At 40.1% G+C, this 20477-nt stretch overlaps 1 protein-coding gene across 2 annotated transcripts in view; it reads right to left on the minus strand.

Annotated features, from left to right (window-relative positions):
- The window catches only part of LOC136871980 (myosin heavy chain, non-muscle), a 28244-nt gene extending 23486 nt beyond the window's left edge, over positions 1 to 4758 (minus strand). Inside the window, exon 1 of one of the 2 annotated variants that reach the window (XM_067145754.2) lies at positions 4603 to 4758. The gene's annotated coding sequence lies outside the window, so the exon portion shown is untranslated. Of the gene's footprint in view, positions 1 to 4589 lie in introns of both variants that reach the window. The other variant, XM_067145755.2, reaches the window with a different exon arrangement.
- Between the last annotated feature and the right edge of the window lie 15719 nt (positions 4759 to 20477).

The raw sequence follows: 20477 nt of genomic DNA on the forward strand, positions 1-20477 counted from the left end.
TCTTTTTAAAAACTCTCATCTTGCGGATATTTTAAAAACGTCCAAGCTTTATTTTATTTTTACATAAAGTGGTTATTCTTCTTCTTCTTAATCTGTTTTCCCTCCAGGGTCGGTTTTTCCCTCGGACTCAGCGAGGGATCCCTCCTCTACCACCTCAAGGGCAGTGTTCTGGAGCTTCAGACTCTGGGTGTGGGGATACAACTGGAGAGGATGACCAGTACCTCACCCAGGCGGCCTCACCTGCTATGCTGAACAGGGGCCTTGTGGAGGGATGGGAAGATTGGATGGGACAGGAAAGGAAGAGGGAAGGAAGCGGCCGTGGCCTTAAGTTAGGTACCATCCCGGCATTTTGCCTGGAGGAGAAGTGGGAAACCACGGAAAACCACTTCTAGGATGGCTGAGGTGGGAATCGAACCCACCTCTACTCAGTTGACCTCCCGAGGCTGAGTGGACCGCGTTCCAGTCCTCGTACCACTTTTCAAATTTCGTGGCAGAGCCGGGAATCGAACCCGGACCTCCGGGGGTGGCAGCTAATCACGCTAACCACTAAACCACAGAGGCGCACAAGTGGTTAATTACTTGTTATAAATCAGTAAACGAAATATTTTACTTGCCTTAATTTTGGTGTATTTTTCCCTGACTGGTGGCATTTGTGACCTCAGCGCACTTACTCAATGGTACTCAAAGAAAAAGGTTTGAAAAGATGAGCTCTTTTGTATAATTAAGAATGTCTGATGTGAGGAAAAGCAAGCACAGTCTTGACTGTGAAGCCATTGGTCTGAGAGTCGTTGTACTGACCACATGCCTCTCCAATATTTGCTTGCAATTATTATTAGAATTATTGCCGTTCCTCTAAACTGGATACTGTAAACATATTTGATATTAAAATCCGGTTAATAAAAAGAATTTGAGAGATGCAATGAGGTACAAGGACACGCAGAAAAGCAGTCATCTTGAAATGCCTAGGGGATCTAATTGAACTGCATTTATTGGTCCATTTATTTATCTATTTATTCTTGTTTCGTTGAGGTCCTTTGGACCACGAGGTTCCTAAAACTGGTGAGCTGTCTTCTTAGCCCAGTATTCCCTTTATCTTTGCTCTGTTATTTATTTATTTATTTATTTATTTATTTATTTATTTATTTATTTATTTAATTTATTTTTCCTCTTGTATAACGACGCACTAACACGTCGAAGATTTCCGGCGACGGAAATGGAAAGGGCTAGGTTTGGGAAGACAGCGGATGTGCCCTTAATCAGGGTGGAGCCCCAACATTTGCTTGGTGTGAAGGTGGGAAACCACGGATAACCATATTCAAAACAGCCGACAGTGGGATTCGAATCCACTATCTGCCGAGTTCAAGCTCACAGCAGCGCAATCCTAACCGCACAGCCAACTCGATCGGTGATGATCAATTATTATATCCTGAAATACAAACCCATGGCGCTACAGGCCTGATGAATTTACCAAGCGACTGAGGCCTGCAGATTTCGAGGTGACACGAATCCTCTCGGCCGTTATTCTTGGCTTTCTAGACCGGGGCCGCTATCCCGACACCAATAGCTCTTGAATTGTTCTCGCGTAGGCCGAGTGGACGTCGAATCAGCTCTCAAATCCTTGTATAAATCACTGATCTGGCCAGGAATCGAACTGGGGCTTTCCGATAATACGTAGGCTCGCTATTCGGACCGGGTTATATATCCAACGCTTCTGAATATCTGAACATTTCCCCTTAACTCTTTATCCTAGTTTGATGATAGAAATGAGTGTGTACTTTTAGAAAACGTTTCCTTATACGATGACCCATAGTTTTCTTGGGCTTTCGAAACCCTCAATGCTATTGGTTTTACGTTCCACTAATTGCGTTTAAGGTTTTAAAAGAATCTGAGGGGCCGAAATTATGTCCCACAGGAGTTTTTGTACCATAAATGACAGGTAAATCTACCGACATGCGACTGACGTATCTGAGCATCTTCAACCACCACCGGACTGTACCGGGATCGAAACCTTCAACTTGAGCTCAGAAAGGCTAATCAGCATCCCGATATCGGCTCCCTCAGGGAAGATCTGAGAATTTTCGTTTTTTTTTTTTTTTTTTGGGGGGGGGGGGGACCTTGGGGTTATAAGATTCTTTGGTACCAAGTTTTAGGTTCTTAAGTTTCCTGGATATGCCTTATTAATTCATGTCTATTTTCATTATTAAAAGTACCTTTATGTATCGGTACACTTCGATATCCTAATTATTAGTTAAGTTAGATAAAATTACAGTTTGCCTCTTACAAGGGAACCCTTGAGCATAAACGAGACCGACTGCAGTGAAATGTGATGGGATGATAAATTAAGACATTATAAACTGAATGACAATAGTCATTCTACCTTTAAAGAACATTCACGTTCTTAGAAATAGTATCAGTCGCAACCAAACTTTGTAGGATAGTCATTTAAGACAATACGCTGCACGTCTGCTGTTGTTATATAGGCTGTCCATAATGTGAAAAAGAGGGTTATTTTGATCAGAAATCCGCCACTGTCCTTGTTTGTACTAAACCAAACCCCATACCACAACAGACTCGAACGGCCATGGCCTACTGAGCGACTGCTGCTCTGTCCGATGGCCGGCCGATTATGAGGTGCACTGGAGTCGGCACGACGAATCCGCTCGGCCCTTATTCTTACCGAGGCCACTTTCTCACAGTAAAATATTTCTTCAATTTTAATCACGCAGACTATGTGGACCTCGAACCAGCCCTCAGATCCAGGAAAAATCCCTGACCTGGCCGGGAATCGAACCCGGAGCTTCTGAGTGAAGTCAGGCTGAATACCTCAGACGGTAGAGCGCTGGCCTTCTGAACCCAACTTGGCAGGTTCGAAACTGGCTCAATCTGATGGCATTTGAAGGTACTCAAATACGTGTCGGTAGATTTACTGGTACGTACAAGAACTCCTGCGGGACAAACTTCCGTTACCTCGGCGTCTCCGAAAACCGTAAAAGTAGTTAGTGGGACGTAAAAAGTTATTATTATTATTATTATTATTACTATTATTATTATTATTATTATTATTATTATTATTATTATTATTATTATTATTATTATCCCCCAGGTAGGAGACAGCGTGACCAAATCATACTACATAATCTTCCATTACAAACGATCCAGAACGATTCTTAATATTTTGATATTGCCATACACTGTAGGCCTACATTTTAGTAAAATAGGTTTGTGGAATTGTTTTCATGTTTATAAAAACTCATTTTCGGTAATTTTAAAGTACAATGTTCGGTACATTTCTACAGTACATCCGCAAGGTCATCATGAGCCAACGGCTCCGAGTTGCGCAGGTATTTTTCAGCAATTAATCATAACACTACTGTTGATTTTATGACAAATTGTTTATTACCATTAAATGTAGTGTATGTTAGTTGATCACTCACTCAAGTTTCACTAAAATATGTCTGTTCCAAACCAAAGAGTTCCTTTGTTGGTCCAATCATTCATTATACAGTTTAATGTATACAATGGACGATGATACAAATTCGTATAATTCTTTTCGGTCTTGATTTAGTTAAAATGTAAGCAAGCTAGCATTTTTACGAAAGTTTTGATATTGAAATCATTGTCACGGGGATATCCAATTTCACTTCAAAAATTTCACGTAACCTTGGCCAGGATACAAATCTCGGTCACCTTGTTGGAAAGTCAGTAGCGATGGCACTTTACGTGCCCTCAACACCGGATTATTTGAACAAATTTTGTACATGTACTAACAAAGTTACATCTACGCCTTATATTATTCTTCTTCCTGGCCCTTTCCCAGCTAACTGGACTCGGCATTTATGTAGAGTAAGCCCAGTTTTATGGGTGGATATCTTTCCTATGTAGGAATGTAGGTATTCGCTATTGTGTCTTTGGTCTTTGTGTGCCGTGTCTTTCTGTGTGATGTGCTGTATGCTAATAGAGATATGTATTGAGATAAATATAAACCCCAGCCCCTGAGCTAGAGTTTAACCAGTTAAAATCTCCGGCCCTGTCGGGAATCGAACCGGGGACCTCTCAATTGAAGGCTGCTATGCTGACCATAGTTGTACTTACATTTATATTCCGTTACAGAAATGTAATGTTACGTTTCTATATATTCCGTACGTACCAGTAGAGATAAATGCAATTCAAATTCTATCACTTTTAACACGTTGTCAAATTGTACGCTTCGATTCACTCTTCAGAATATTAGTTGCATGCTAATCGCTAGCGTGTACGCATATGTATATTTTTTGCTTGGCGTCTCAATTTAGCCCTGGTACGACACGACGAACTTCTGGCAGTAGGCATGGCTAAATTTAGTGTGGAGCGGACGATCCGCCCTGATCCTTACCTAACCTCACTTTTGATGTACAGCGGACAAACGCCAATCGGAATCGATCCTTCACAGCGATTAATGATAGCAAACAATCAACAACACGTTTCGGAACAACAATTCAATTGACCACACGCTGCCGTTTGCGTACTTATCGTCAGCTCAATTAATCGGTGCATTTAAGCACACAAACTCTATCAGCATCACTTATCACAGTATCTTATTTCATACTAACAGTCACTGTGTACCTTAGACTGGATGGCACGCCCGAGTGGAGCTGCTGAACTATAGCACTGCACTGCCGGCTTCTTGAGTCTTGTGAAGAGACGCAAAGACTAAAAGTTCTTCATTTCGCACCCCGACGTTCCATTCTGTTCCCCTCCAAGTCTACCCACACGCGTCCGTCCCGCCACCACGCCCTCCTCCTCCTAGCTTCACCTTCCTCATCACTATCTCTCTCGCACTTACATGTCGAGGAGCATCCTGTCACACTCTACTTACGACTTGGCGAGCCTATTATTTTTATTTGAACACTCATCCGATGATAAAATCACTGCACTTTTGTCTTTCGATTTAATCATTCAAAGTGTAACCGAGATTGTTTTGCGTCACTACTGGATAGTTGCATGTTTTTCTGCGGAGGTGGTATGACGTGAATCTAGAATTTGTACTTGGCAGTATGATCATAACATCGGATAACGACCCCCCACGGACTTGGAAATATATCAGCGGTCATCACGAAGAACTTACTCTGTCGGGAGGTGGAAAAGGTAGTCAATTATCCCAAAATGTCATTTAAAATCGCTTACTGGTCAGAATATCATGAAAGTAAAAGTACAGTCTCATCCATAGCTATCAGACTATACAATCATATGAGAAATTGAATGGAATTCCATGACAATTTTCTTAACATTTCGGCCTGGCTAAAGTGATAGCCCATGATGGAATAATAAGTCAACAAAAACCTGGATTCATGAAGTCAAGAAAGGTATGGAAAGAAACAATATAAGAGAAACAGCAGCATCAGAGAGAGATATATATTTTTAGAAATAAACTGTTAAAAATGGAAGGATTCCAAGGTCGGGAAGGAAAGAAAACATGCTCAGAAAGGTCCGAGGGGAGGAAAAAGAAGCAGTGAGCAGATGAAGAACTTTTGGAGGAATAATAAGGAATAACAAAGGATGAAGTATTAAAATTGTCACGTGGTACTTAGAAGATCCTACCGAAGAAATAATAATAATAATAATAATAATAATAATAATAATAATAATAATAATAATAATAATAATAATAATAATAATAATAATAATCATATGTACCCATTCATCAATGGAACTTGTAATCGATTTCACGATTACTTCGCGAATTTATATGTTACATGCCTGTATTCAAACATTTAATACGGCATATTAAACTGGTGGAGCCTCCTTGGCTCAGACGGCAGCGCGTCGGCCTCTCACCGCTGGATACCGTGGTTCAAATCCCGGTCACTCCATGTGAGATTTGTGCTGGACAAAGCGGAGGCGGGACAGGTTTTTCTCCGGGTACTCCGGTTTTCCCTGTCATCTTTCATTCCAGCAACACTCTCCATTCTCATTTCATAGCATCTATCACTCATTAATATAAATCTCTTTGGGAGTGGCGACCCCATCGTAATAACAGCCTATATCTAATTCATTCATTACATCCCTGACCCGGTCAAAGACTGGAAAACAGGTTGTAGGTTTTCATTTTCATTAAACTGGTATTTTTCTACAAAAGCACGTGGCAGTAACGTGAGGTACGATAAAGCAGAACAAAGTGGAGACGATCGCAGAGTTTATTGAACGATCCAATTCCTGGTTCCGAAGTTGTGCGAAATTCTTCCTACTTCTCGGTTATATAGCCTACTGTTGTTCACCTGAAACTAGGAGTGGCGCTATGGGTGAAGACTCATGAAACCAATCGTTGATGATAACCTCTCTTATTATCTGTTCTACCGGGCGAGTTGGCCGTGCGCGTAGAGGCGCGCGGCTGTGAGCTTGCATCCGGGAGATAGTAGGTTCGAATCCCACTATCGGCAGCCCTGAAGATGGTTTTCCGTGGTTTCCCATTTTCACACCAGGCAAATGCTGGGGCTGTACCTTAATTAAGGCCACGGCCGCTTCCTTCCAACTCCTAGGCCTTTCCTATCCCATCGTCGCCATAAGACCTATCTGTGTCGGTGCGACGTAAAGCCCCTAGCAAAAAAAAAAAAAAATTATCTGTTCTACCGAAAAGAGTAAAATGGCTCCTTGGTTACACCCTTTAACCCACCTTGAAATGACATGACAGCCTGTCAAACGGCCCGTTAATGATATCTCCCTCGTTATCCTCCTATCGAAAAGGTGCACATAAGAAAAACGTTTTTTTTTTTTTTAGAAAATGATTTCCATTAAGGTTCATAGATTACCATTAACGTTTCTCATGTATATTTTGCGGGAGGGTAAAATCATGATTTCGATTTCGTATAAACTCCCAGCCACTTCAGGGATTTAGAAATAATATTGGCCCTAAAAGCTACCCAAGGACCGGTGGATTCTAAATGTGAAGTTCGGTAGAAATACGTCCAGTAGTTTTCAAGTTATAAGAACTCAGACAAACAGACACCAAAGCTAAAAATGTATGTAGATTCTTACAGCTGAAACGGATAACTGAACGAAAATTTCGCCAAAAAGTCAATGTACAGACACACGGTCATTAGTAGTTAATTTATGTAGGTAATAATAATCTCCCTAGCCTATGTCCCAATTTTTCTCGGACCGGGCGAGTTGGCCATGCGGTTAGGGGCGCGCGGCTGTGAGCTTACATCCGGGAGGTAGTGGGTTCGAATCTCACTGTTGGCAGCCCTGAAGATGGTTTTTTCTACCGAGCTCGATAGCTGCAGTCGCTTAAGTGCGGCCAGTATCCAATATTCGGGAGATAGTAGGTTCGAACCCCACTGTCGGCAGCCCTGAAAATGGTTTTCCGTGGTTTCCCATTTTCACACCAGGCAAATGCTGGGGCTGTACCTTAATTAAGGCCACGGCCGCTTCCTTCCCACTCCCAGCCCTTTCCTATCGCTTCGTCGCCATAAGACCTATCTGTGTCGGTGCGACGTAAAGCCACTAGCAAAAAAAATCTCTCGGTCGGTGCTTATCTTGTTTTGACCCAGTTTTACGATCGGGTGCCTTTCATCTAGGGTTGTATTCACTATTGCTTATTTAGGGGGTGGATGGTAGTGTGGTATGTTGTATGTAGATGACGAGATGTATATTAAGACGAATAAAAATACCCAGTCTCCGAGTTTCACACGTTGTTAATATCCTCAGCCCGCTCGGGAACCGAACATGGGGCCCTCTGAACCGAAAATCTCTATACTGACCAATCAGTCTCGGAGCCAAACGGATTAATAATAAAATTATTATTATTATTATTATTATTATTATTATTATTATTATTATTATTATTATTATTATTCACCCCTGTGGTGTTGAGATAGCGTGCCTCTCTTATTCCAGAGCTCTGGTTTAGTTTTCCCGCCAGTTCAAGAATTTCTTTTTCTCAAGCTCTTGTTTACAGGAAGAAAGTGTTCAGTGAGAAGATGACGCTAATGACCCAGTGCATATGGACGAACACTGGTTGTCATGGTTACAATGGTGTCGGGAAACTAATGACACTAATTACAAATACACCATCGAGCCCAAAAATATATCAATAATAATAATAATAATAATAATAATAATAATAATAATAATAATGATGATGATGATGATGAAATGGCGTATAGCTTTTAGTGTCCGAGGACATGTTCGGCTCGCCAGGTGCAGGTATTTCGATTTGACTCCCTTAGGCGACCTGCGCGTTTTGATGAGGATGGAATGATGAAGACGACTCATATACCCAGCCCCCGTGCCGGCGAAATTAACAAATGATGGTTAAAATTCCCGACCCTGCCGGAAATCGAACCAGGGGCCCCTGGGACATCAAAGGCCAGCACGCTAGTCATTTAGCCATGGAGCAGGAAATAATAATAATAATAATAATAATAATAATAATAATAATAATAATAATAATAATAATAATCCAAACCCCATGGCGCTATCTCACCAAGCGACCACTGCTCAGCCCGAAGGCCGGCCGATAACGAGGTGTCGTGTGGTTGGCACAACGAATCCTCTCGGTCGTTATTCTTGGCTTTCTAGATGGGGACCGCTATCTCACTATCAGACAGCTCTTCAATTGTAACCACGTAGGCTGAGTGGACCCCGAACCAGCCCTCAGGTCCAGGTAAAAATCCCTGATCTGGCCGGGAATCTAACCGGGCTTTCGGGTAAGATGCAGGCATACTGCCCCTACACCGCAGGAATAATAAACAATAAATAAATAATTCGTTAGCTATAGGATGCGTCCCCAGAGACTGGCCAAACATTCAGAATTTCAGAGATTGATCGATCAAACATTTACGACTTCGCATTTGCTATCTCGTCGCATTATCACCTCTCACAAAAATCCCTTACCCAAGCGATCATTCCCTTCTAACACCAAATTCCAAATAGAGTACATACCTTACCTAACTCCTTCCACCATCCTAGCTTATATCTTGGTCAGAACGTGGGCATTACCTATTAGGTAGCCTGCCTCACGCTTCATCTGGGGAGTGAAAACATGTAGATGAATCATCAATGATCTGCACTTAAGGCGATCACCCAGGTGGCAGATTCCCTATCAACTGATTACCTCATATTTACTACGTACATTTATTTATCATTGTTTACCCAGCTTTGTCTTAAATATTTTCAACGAACTTGGAAATTTATCGAACATTTCCTTTGATAATTTATTCCAATTCCTTACTCCTCGCCCTATAAATAAATATTTGCCCAAATGTCTCCTCTTGATATTATAATCTTCCCTACTTTTAAAATCTCCACAGAAGCTTCTACTTACGTCATTCCACGGCAACTCACCACTGGCAGCTCGAAACATACCACATAGTCGAGCATCTCGTCTCCTTACTCCCAAGTCTTCCCAGCCCAAAAATTGCAGCATTTTAATAACACTACCCCTTTGTTGGACATCACCCATAACAAATCATGCTGCTTTCCTTTGAATTTTTTCAGATCTCGTATCAAGTAGTCCTGATGACGTCCCATACACTGGAGTCATTCTCTAACTGCGGTCTTATCAGAGACTTCTTCGCCCTCTTCTTTACACCCTTACTACAACCCCCAAATACTCTCATAACCATGTGAAGAGATCTGTAACCTTTCTTAACAACCTCGTTAATATGATTACCCCAATGAAGATAATTCCTTATATCAACACCTAGGCACTTGCATTGTTCCCTATGAGGAACATCAACACAGTAATTGAAACTGAGAGGAATTTTCCTCTTGGTGAAACTTACAACTTGACTTTACATCCCATTTACATTCAACCATAATCTGCTGTCCATATCACTGCATTGTTCAAGTCCCCATGCTGTCGCTCACAACCCTGCAACTCATTTACTACCCTACAACATCATCCGAAGATATCTTTAAAACAATCATCAGTCTTCAGTCACTACTGATCTTCATTTAGGGCAGTCGCCCAGGTGGCAGATTCCCTATCTGTTGTTTTTCAAACCTTTTCTTAAATGATTGCAAAGAAATTGGAAATTTATTGCATATCTCCCTTGGTAAGTTATTTCTTATCTTTGATTCCAGATGTTTACTTATATCATTTATATACAGGGTGATTCTAAAATAGTTTTATACAAACTTTGGGGACGGGTTCCTTTCACCGAAATAAGAAAAAAAAAAAAGATTTTATAAACTTAGATCCCAAACTACTTCGTTTTCTTTTCGCATTATGAATTCATTGATTTATTAATGGAAGTTTATGTCTACTTACAACGGCTTTTCAGTTCCAACTAAGAAGAAACAGGTTGTTTGTGTATGATGTGGTTCCAACACATTTTAGTCTCATTGTTCCAGATGCTTGGCTGGTATCTACCATGACAGATGGATATGTAGAGGGGGACCAGTTCCATGGCCTGCACGTTCCCAGCAACCTCCGACCTTTGGATTTTTATCTCTGGGGACACCTTAAACAATTGGTTTATGCAGAAGACAACACCGATGAGGAAGCTCTTCATCAACGTGTCACGGAAACTTGCGAAACCATTCGACACTGTCAAGGAGTATTTACCATCTGGGAGATAGTGGGTTCGAACCCCACTGTCGGCAGCCCTGAAGATGGTTTTCCGTGATTTTCCGTTTTCACACCAGGCAAATGGTGGGGCTTTACCTTAATTAAGGCCACGGCCGCTTCCTTCCCACTCCAAGGCCTTTCCTATCCCATCGTCGCCATAAGACCTATCTGTGTGGGAACGACATAAAGCAAATTCTAAAAATAAAAAAGGAGTATTTGAAAGGATGCAACAGTTCACGATTCGATGGATGGATGGATGGATGGATGGATGGATGGATGGATGGATGGATGGATGGATGGATGGATGGATGGATGGATGGATGGATGGATGGACGCAAAAGGAGGACATTTCGAGCATTTGATATGAGTTTATTTCTTGAACATTTCCTATCAAGCTAACAATGTCATGTCAAAAACAGATTCATTTAATAATGAGAATAATGAGAATAATGTGCAGTAACAAAATGTCGTTATAGACGTCTTACGTTCACTGCAGATTAAAACGTGGTATCTGTCACAAAGCTTCTCACAAAGTATACACACGCAGTTTGAGTTCGGCTGATGGTACGTCTTCTCTCTGCAGACTTTAAAATGAAAGCCTTGCACCGCCATTCGTGTAATCATGTGGCGGAGTTCATAATTAGAGTTACCGAGCTCGATAGCTGCAGTCGCTTAAGTGCGGCCAGTATCCAGTAATCGGGAGATAACGGGTTCGAACCCCACTGTCGGCAGCCCTGAAGATGGTTTTCCGTGGTTTCCCATTTTCGCACCAGGCAAATGCTGGGGCTGTACTTTAATTAAGGCCACGGCCGCTTCCTTTCCATTCCTAGGCCATCCCTGTCCCATCGTCGCCATAAGACCTATCTGTGTCGGTGCGACGTAAAGCAAATAGCAATAAGAAGAAGAAGAAGAAGAAGAAGAAGAAGAAGAAATAATAATAATAAGAAGAAGAAGAGTTCATTCACTCGCAGATCGTCATGTCATCTGTACAGAAAAAGTCTCTCCGGATATCCTTCTTTTTGTCGTGAAGTTCGCACAGTAGTTTATCGTATGCTACAGTGGTAGGCAACATCCGTTGACTTCTCAAATATCTTCTATATAAATAAAATCGTAACGACCGTGTGTCTGTACATTGATTATTTTGGCGAAATTTCCGCACAGTTATCCGTTTCAGGTGTAATAATGACCATCTGCATCATTTTTAGCTTTGGTGTATGTTTGTTTGTTTGTCTGTTTGTCTGTCCTTCTATAACTTGAAAACTACTGGATATATTTCCACCAAACTTCATATTTAGAATCCACCTGCCCTTGGGTAGGTTTTAATGCAAATATTGTTTCTAAAACCCTGAACTAATTGGGAGTTTATACGAAACCGAAACCGTGATTTTGCACTCCCTCAAAATATACACAACCAAACTTAATGGAAATCTACCTGCCTTAATGGAAATTAATTTCTAAACCTTTTTTCCTCATGTGCCTCATTTCGATACCAGGATTAATAACGGAGGTAACATTAACGGACTGTTTTTCGGTACAAGTCCCACCGGACTTAACGCAAGAGCGGGTGCGCGTAAAGAGTATTTCTTATAACTTGAAAACTACTGAGATATTTGAACCAAACTTTATATTTAGCATCCACCACTCCAAGGGTAGGTTTTAAGGTTTATACCATTTCAAATTCTCGGAATGGACTGGGGTTTTATAGGGGACCGAAATTGTGATGTTTACTCTCCCACAACATATAAAGTACAAGACTAACCTGACTGGAAATCGATCACACTGTTTGGAAATCCAATTCTAATTTCTTTTTCTCATATGCATTTTTCAACTGGAGGATTAATAAGGGAGATTTCATGAAAGTTCGGTATTCAGGCTAAGTCTAGCGGACATAGCCCAAAAGGTGTTATACGTGGTGGAGCAGATTCCTTATCTATCTAGATAAATCATATCGTAACGACCGTGTGTCTGTGCATTGACTATTTTGGCGAAATTTTCATACAGATTTCCGTTTAAGGGATAATAATGACAACCTGCATATTTTTTAGCTATAGTTTCCTGGAAGTCCTAAATTTTACCCCCGCCCCCTCCCCCGCTCGAAATCAAGATTGCCTCACAATCTGCCACACGAGCTGAAAAAATTGAAATTAAGCGAATTTATACGTTTTAGCCGGTAACCTACGGAAAACTTCCAAGATCTTTAAATATTTCACTTTTTATGCCGAATAATATCGAAATATAGGCAATTTAATGACGGTGCAGACCTTCGTTTCGAGGTATTTCGCGGCTAAACGGTAAGTCCTATCACAAAACGGATGGCACGATCTCCGTTCAATTTCGAGTGATCTACAACTTTGGTCCTGTGATATTTTGTCGTCTCTCTCTCTCTCTCTCTCTCTCTATCTATCTCCCTTATAGGGTAGATTTGGCTATATATTTCGATGGTTCGTAAATTTTGTGCTTTTTACACGTGTATTACTTAGCTTGACACACTTACAGGAGAGGTAGAGTCATCGAATTTGGCACGCACATTGACACGACCAATGGCTATATGCGAACCCAATTTCATTATTCTAGCTTTCACATAAGTATGTGAAAAATAATGTAAAATGATGAAAATGTACCAAAATTTCACCCCATTCAAATGTCGTAACTCAATCGAACCCATAAATATGTGAGATACGAGAAAATGTTTTAACACCAATCATATAGAGCGATAAAAGGGACGTCTGAGCGTGCAAACCGTTTGTTGGTATGATGTACCGTTTAGGAGCAGTAAATCTCGAAATGAAGGTTTGCACTTTCAAACGTGCCAATGCTTATCTGTTATCTATATAAATATAATCGCAACGACCGTCTGTCTATACATTGGCTATTTTGGCGGAATTTCCGTACAGTTATCCTTTTCAGTTGTAATAATGACCATCTGTATATTTCTTAACTTTGGTGTCTGTCGGTTTGATTGTATGAGTTTTTATAACTTGAAAACTACTGAATATATTTCTACTAAACTTGATATTTAGAATTCACCTGTCCTTGTGTAGGTTTTACGGCCAATGTTATTTCTGAATACCTAAATTTACTGGGGATTTATCCGAAACCGGTACCATGATTTTGTACTTCATCAAAATATGCACATCCGAAATTAATCGAAATCTACAATCCTTAATGGAAACCCATTTCTAAAACTTTTGTTCTCATGTGAACTTTTCGACAGGAGGATTAATAAGTGAGATATCATGAACGGTTGGTTTTGCAGGTTAAGTCCAGCGGACGTAGCCAAAATATGGTGTACGTGGAGCAGATTCTTTATCTATCTATATAAAATCGTAACGACTGTGTGTGCCTGTAAACGGACTATTTTGGTGAAGTTTTCGTACAGATAGCCAAATGCTATGTCACATAATTACCCGAAAAGTAATGCAATGTAAGATAATCTTACACAAATTTCAACCTATTCAACGTTTCTGACTCAATCTGACCCATGCATAGATGAGATGCGAGAAAATATCATAGGACCAGCCATTTAGATCGCTAAATACTGCGCCTTACGGTACAATCCTTTGTCAATATGACGTACCGTTTAGCAGCAGTTAATCTGTAAATGAAGGTCTGCAATATTATAAACATGCATATACTTTCGTATGTCCATCTATATATATTCATTGATGTCGATTTGTAGCGATCGTGAAAGGGTGTGTCTGCTATTGTAATCAGTACTCCCTACACCGACTTTGACTGCTGGCAGTAGGAATGGGGTCCTTCTCCAACTCCTGTGTAACCGACATTAGTAAGGAGGGCCTACCATTTTAATGAATAATTCAATTCTCGATTTGTCTTGCAGAAGGCAAGGGATCATGCAGTTTTGTTCGAAAGTCCCCTGCCCTATCGTGTTTGGCTCTAGGCCAGGGTGTCCGCCATTATAAACAAATGTTCCAATCTAAAATTTGACTAGCATTAGGCATATTGGCCTGCTATTTTCATGAAAGCTCACTAATTCTGTGTGACTGGCAGTAAGATGGCTGGCAGCAGTAAAAAGGACCTGTCATTCTAATGATAACTGCACAACTCAATTTTGACTGGTGGTAGGGAAGTTGCCTGTTATTATAATAAAAACTCCTCAACTGTAATCTGTCTGAAAGTAGGAAATGGGTCTGCCATTGTAACTAAAACTTCCCAAATCGATTGTGACCGCACAGTAGGCAATGGGGCCTGCAATTATAATGTAAACTTGCCAACTCGATTGTGAATGGCTGTAGGCACGTGAGCCTGCCGTTATCATCACAACTCCGCAACCCTCACTTTACATTGGAAACAACGTATGGGGACCTCCCCATGCTATTTCTCGGATAAGGCTAAGAGACATGCAATTTTAAAACAATCTCATTTACTGCACGCACACTCTTTACGTCGATATCCGTATACAATGTAGAATACCGTAGCGAAGCACGGGTACATTTGCTAGTTCTGTAGAAAATGGTTGATTGCCTAACACATGTACCAGATGGGAGGATGTATATTTTGAGAGGTTGAGTAACTTCTTTAAAAACACTGCCTTCACTTTTTCCATTTTCATTAGATCCTTCTTGGTCAGGTGATCCCATATATTTTCTAATGCATATGTCAATATTGGTGTCATTTTTAGCTTGAATAATGCCATTCCTGCATCAAGCGACAGTTTTCCAATTTGCCTTATGTCATTCATTGCCACCGTTGCTGTGTCAATTTTATCTTGTATATGCTTCTTAAACACAGTTCCCTGTGTTTGGAATATTACTCCTAAATACTTAAAGCTATTTACTGATTGTATTCTTATTCCTTTGTATTCTACATAATGATTGGCCGGTAATCTGCCCCCTCTTCTGAAGGTCATGAACACTGTTTTGTTTTCATTCAGTCTAATTTCATTTTCGTCGGCCCAGTTTGCCAGTCTATTAAAAGTTTCCTGTAACCTCTCAAGTGATTTGGATAGCAGTACCATGTCGTCAGCGTACATAAAAATAGAAACGTCTTAATCCTCAATAATTTGGGTCACATCAATGGTCGCTATATTAAACAGCAGGGGGATTAATGGATCCCCTTGTAGTACCCCAATTGTTTGCTCAGTAGTATTAGATTCCATTCTGTTGTCGTCTATTCGTACAAAGTTCTTAGTCAAGATATTCCTTATTAGCCTTGTTAAGTAGTGCTGCTGTCCTAAGAAAGAATCCAGTTTCTCCAGCATCATCTTCCTCTTCATTGAATCAAAAGCTTTCGAAAGTCGATAAATATCGCATTCATCTTGCCTCTTTCGTGTCTTAAGGAATGATGGTCGATCATACATGCAATTAAAAATAGATTAATGTGTCACTTTAGAACGTTCTTTCATTAAAAACATTTTTAACTTGAATACATCGAAAACGTAGAATTTTGGGACATATGATTACACGACCTTTTTCTTGTTTTGATTTAAGTGATCCGTCTCCAAAGTTTGTAAAAGTATTTTAGAATAACCCTGTATATAAGATAGCATATGTTATGTTGGGTATTCAGCCCTAAGGCTGGTTGTATCCTCAACAGCTCCGCCATCAGCTATCATAGATGACCTAGGCATCGCTGAAAAGGCATACTAGGGAAATGAGGAGTGAGGTAATTTCCCATTACTTTCCTCAAGGAAACATAAAAATCCAATAAAATTGCCCTGCGGGATCCCCCCTCTTAATCATCACAGGATCAGATAACGCTTCACCTGATCTAATTCTGTTGAGTTCTATTTTCTAGAAATGTAGCCGCAAATTCAACCACTCTTTTGTCTAGTCCAATTGCCCTCATTTTCGTCAGTAATCTCCCATGATCTACCCTATCAAAAGCCTTGGATAGATCAATAGCGATACAGTTCATTTGACCTCCTGAGTCTAAAATATCTGCTTTACCTTGCTGAAATACTACAAGTTGAGCTTCACTGGAATAACCTGTCCTAAACCCGAACTGGCTTCTATCATACCAGTTAGTCATTTCGCAAACATGTCTAATATAATCAGAAAGGATACTTTACCAAAGTTTACAAACTACACACGTCAAGCTGACTGGCCTGTAATTATCCGCTTTATGTTTTTCACTCTTTCCCTTGTACACTAGGGCTACTATTGCAACTCTCCATTCATTTGGTATGGCTACTTCATGCAAAAAGTAATAAAATAAGTATTTCAGATATGGCACTATATCCCAACCTATAGCCTTTAAGATATATCCCCAGACCTTTTATCAATCCCAGCTGAATTCCTAGCCTTCAACTTCTGTATCTTTTTATAAATGTCTTTGTTATCATAGGAAAATTTCAGTATTTCGCCATTATTAGTCGTCTCCTCTATGAGGATATTATCTTTATATATAACTACCTTTACATATTGCTGACCGAATACTTCTTCCTTCTATAAGTCCTCGCATATACACTCCCCTTGTTCATTAATGATCCCAGGAATGTCCTTCCTGGAACGTGTTTCAGCCTTAAAGTATCTATACATGTTCTTCCATTGCTCGCTAACATTCATGTAGTTCCCAATTATGTTTGCCATCATGTTATCCTTAGGTGACTTTCTTCGCTGAATTCAGTTTCCTAGTGAGCTCCTTCATTCTCTCCTTACTCCCGCAACCATTCCTAACTCTATTTGTTTCTAATCTGAACTTCCTTCTTAATCTCTTTATTTCCATGTTATAATATAAGTGGCCCTTACTATTTCTTACCACTTTTAAAGGTACATATCTGTTGTTACACTCCTCAACAATATTGCTTTAAACCCATCCCATACACTGTTTATATTATTATTTATCATTTTTCATCGACCATAATTGCTTTTTAAAAATTTCCCCATTCCCCTCTTCTCAGCCATACGGTATTGTCTAATAGTCCTACTTTTAAAACATTCCTTTCCAACACATTTATTTTTAACTCTGACAAAGGCAATCTCATGATCACTTACAGTAAACCATCTGTCACTTCACTTTCCCTATAGAGATCATCTGGTTTTATCAGCACCACGTCTAGAATATTTTCCCCTCTAGTTGGTTCTATCACTTTCTGATTTAGCTGTCCTTGGCATAATAACCTATTCACCATTTGTTGGTCATACTTTCTGTCATTCGCATTCCCTTCCTAGTTAACATTTAGATAGATAGATAGATAGATAGATAGATAGATAGATAGATAGATAGATAGATAGATAGATAGATAGATAGATAGATAGATAGATAGATAGATAGATAGATAGATAGATAGACTCATTCAGTGATATCATAATAATTATTGTCCTTTCCTTACCTCGAAGTGAGATGGATTCCTCGTTAATTTTATATGAAAGAACATTAAGTGTTTCCTGGTGATTACTCTCTGTCCACAACTGGGATCAGTATCACCTCAACCGGGCGAGTTGGCCGTGCGCGTAGAGGCGCGCGGCTGTGAGCTTGCATCCGGGAGATCGTGGGTTCGAATCCCACTGTCGGCAGCCCTGAATATGGTTTTCCGTGGTTTCCCATTTTCACACCAGGCAAATGCTGGGGCTACGCCTTAATTAAGGTCACGGCCGCTTCCTTCCAACTTCTAGGCCTTTCCTGTCCTATCGTCGCCATAAGACCTATCTGTCTCGGTGCGACGTAAAGCCCGTAGCAAAAAAAAAAAAAGTATCACCTCATATTAAAACTGGTAACTGCTGCTTGATGATAATATATTTTATCGCTTAATAGGAGGGTATACTTTTCGTTAGCTTTAATTTTGTTAAAATTCTTATTCTTTTTTAGCTCAGCAATCACGAATGCTTCTTAAACGAAATTGGATATACTTTACACTTAACATACCTACATTCATTACCATCATGAATTCCCGAATTTAAACAAGTCTAACAATTATCGGTATATCCTTTTTATCACATATACACATTAAATATTGTATCCAATTTTTTCGCTATAACTACTACAATAATTGATTTAATTATTTTGCTCAAATGACTTAAGGAATCTCTTTTATTTTAGAATGTGTAAAATATTCCATCAGAAAATATCTGAGTTCATGTTAGGACTTGTTTCCATATATATGACTAATAAGCGGGTAAAATGCTACACAAAACCTATACAAGAAGAAAGTAGACTCAATAAAGGATCGGATAAGGCCAAAACTACATCATCAGAACAAATGAGACAGCTACGGGTGCTTCGCAAATTTAAGCCTGCAATGCTGACCTCTAATAAAAAACGACATTGTAAACCAAACATCTCTTACTCCTCCCATCACTGAGTTCTACACAATAAAATGTCGATATTTGATAACAATTTTGGAAATGAAAATGAATGAAACAATGTAAAAATTTCAACTTATTTATTATATCCAGTTACAGATATTACCATAGATATTTGACGTAAATATATGGCGACGATGGGATAAGAAAGGGTTAGGAGTAGGAAGGAAGCGGCCGTGGCCTTAATTAAGGTACAGTCACAGCATTTGCCTGGTGTGAAAATAGGAAACCACGGAAAACCATCTTCACGGCTGCCGACAGCGTGGTTCGAACCCACTATCTCCCGAATGCAAGCTCACAGCTGCGCGCTCGCGCACGTCCAACACGCTTTGTTTGACGTAAATAACTAGCGGCTGAATCTAGTACAGACTGCTATGTCTCTTTCACCAGGTTAAAGAGGAAGGTAATTGACGTTATGGCAATTCTATAAAGAAAAAATAAATCAATTCTAAACTGCAATGTTTGGCACATAAAGGTGTACGTCTCCCCTTAAAATGCCACGAATAGTTTAAATTTATAACAAGTTCATGTTACATCATCTCCTCCGGACTTTCAGCTGACATTCTGCGCCAAGCTCCATTGTACAAGGTCAGAAGAAGAGAATTGCCAGCATAAACACAACTAACGATGTGACAAAGGATCTGATGTTATCAACAATGTTCACCTTTGTGGTAATTTCTTTAAAGGAGTGAACAACGGGATTACCAACCCTTAAAAGTTTGTATTAAGTGAAAAGACACAGAGTCACGTGAAGGAGATTCTTATTTTCAGTTCCTTCTGTTAAATTTTGTACATATCGGTTATAAAAATAGAGGACCGGTTCCTTGGTTAGTGGTCAGCTTCAGTTCGGAGGTCCTCCGGTTCGATTCCCGGCCGAGTCCGGGATTTTAACTACGTAAAGTGAATATATTTGATAGAGGGAATGGGTGTTAGTGTTTGTCTCACTACACATCGTCATCTACACACAGCGTATCACAGAAACACGCACAAGTGAATGCATCGCTCCACATAGGATTGGCGTCAGGAAAGGTATCCGGTTATAAAAATAGGCTGAATCCATATTAAGTGTCGACCCCAGGTACCCTTGGAAAGGCCAGGAAGAAGAAAAAGAAGAAGAAGTCATAACAGTACAGCTTTCACGTAAACCAATTGTTTCTGTTTAACAAGCTCCCTCTGTAGAACTGTCGTAAACTGTCGGCCTCCGGATCCCAAGATCAAGGTACAAACCTGGCAGAGTTAGTGGCATTTTTGGAGGGTGGAATAAAGTCCAGTCAACACGCCATGTAAAAGATCTCTGGTGACATATTCATTGTTTACCCGACAAAATTAATTAAATCTGTGATACAACGTCAAACAGAGATGTAGATTACTCTGCCATTCGGTAAACTGGAGCGTTGAAATTAACGCGCGGGCAGATTAAATGGTGTAAAATTGAAATGCCGACACGCCGTAGCTGAGACCATAAGATATCAATAACTCATCAAAAAATGTTAAGCATATATCAGATTCTGTTGTGTTGAGGTGTAACCGATATCATATTATTTAACGTGAAACTCAGAATATTAAACGCACTCTTATCGGTAATTTTGGACACACTATTAAAAGAAAAGCACTCAGTATGTGACTAAACCAAACAAATAAATGAACGCCGTTATTTCGAACAT

This window comes from Anabrus simplex, chromosome 4, assembly GCF_040414725.1.
Source record: "Anabrus simplex isolate iqAnaSimp1 chromosome 4, ASM4041472v1, whole genome shotgun sequence".
NCBI lineage: Eukaryota > Metazoa > Arthropoda > Insecta > Orthoptera > Tettigoniidae > Anabrus > Anabrus simplex.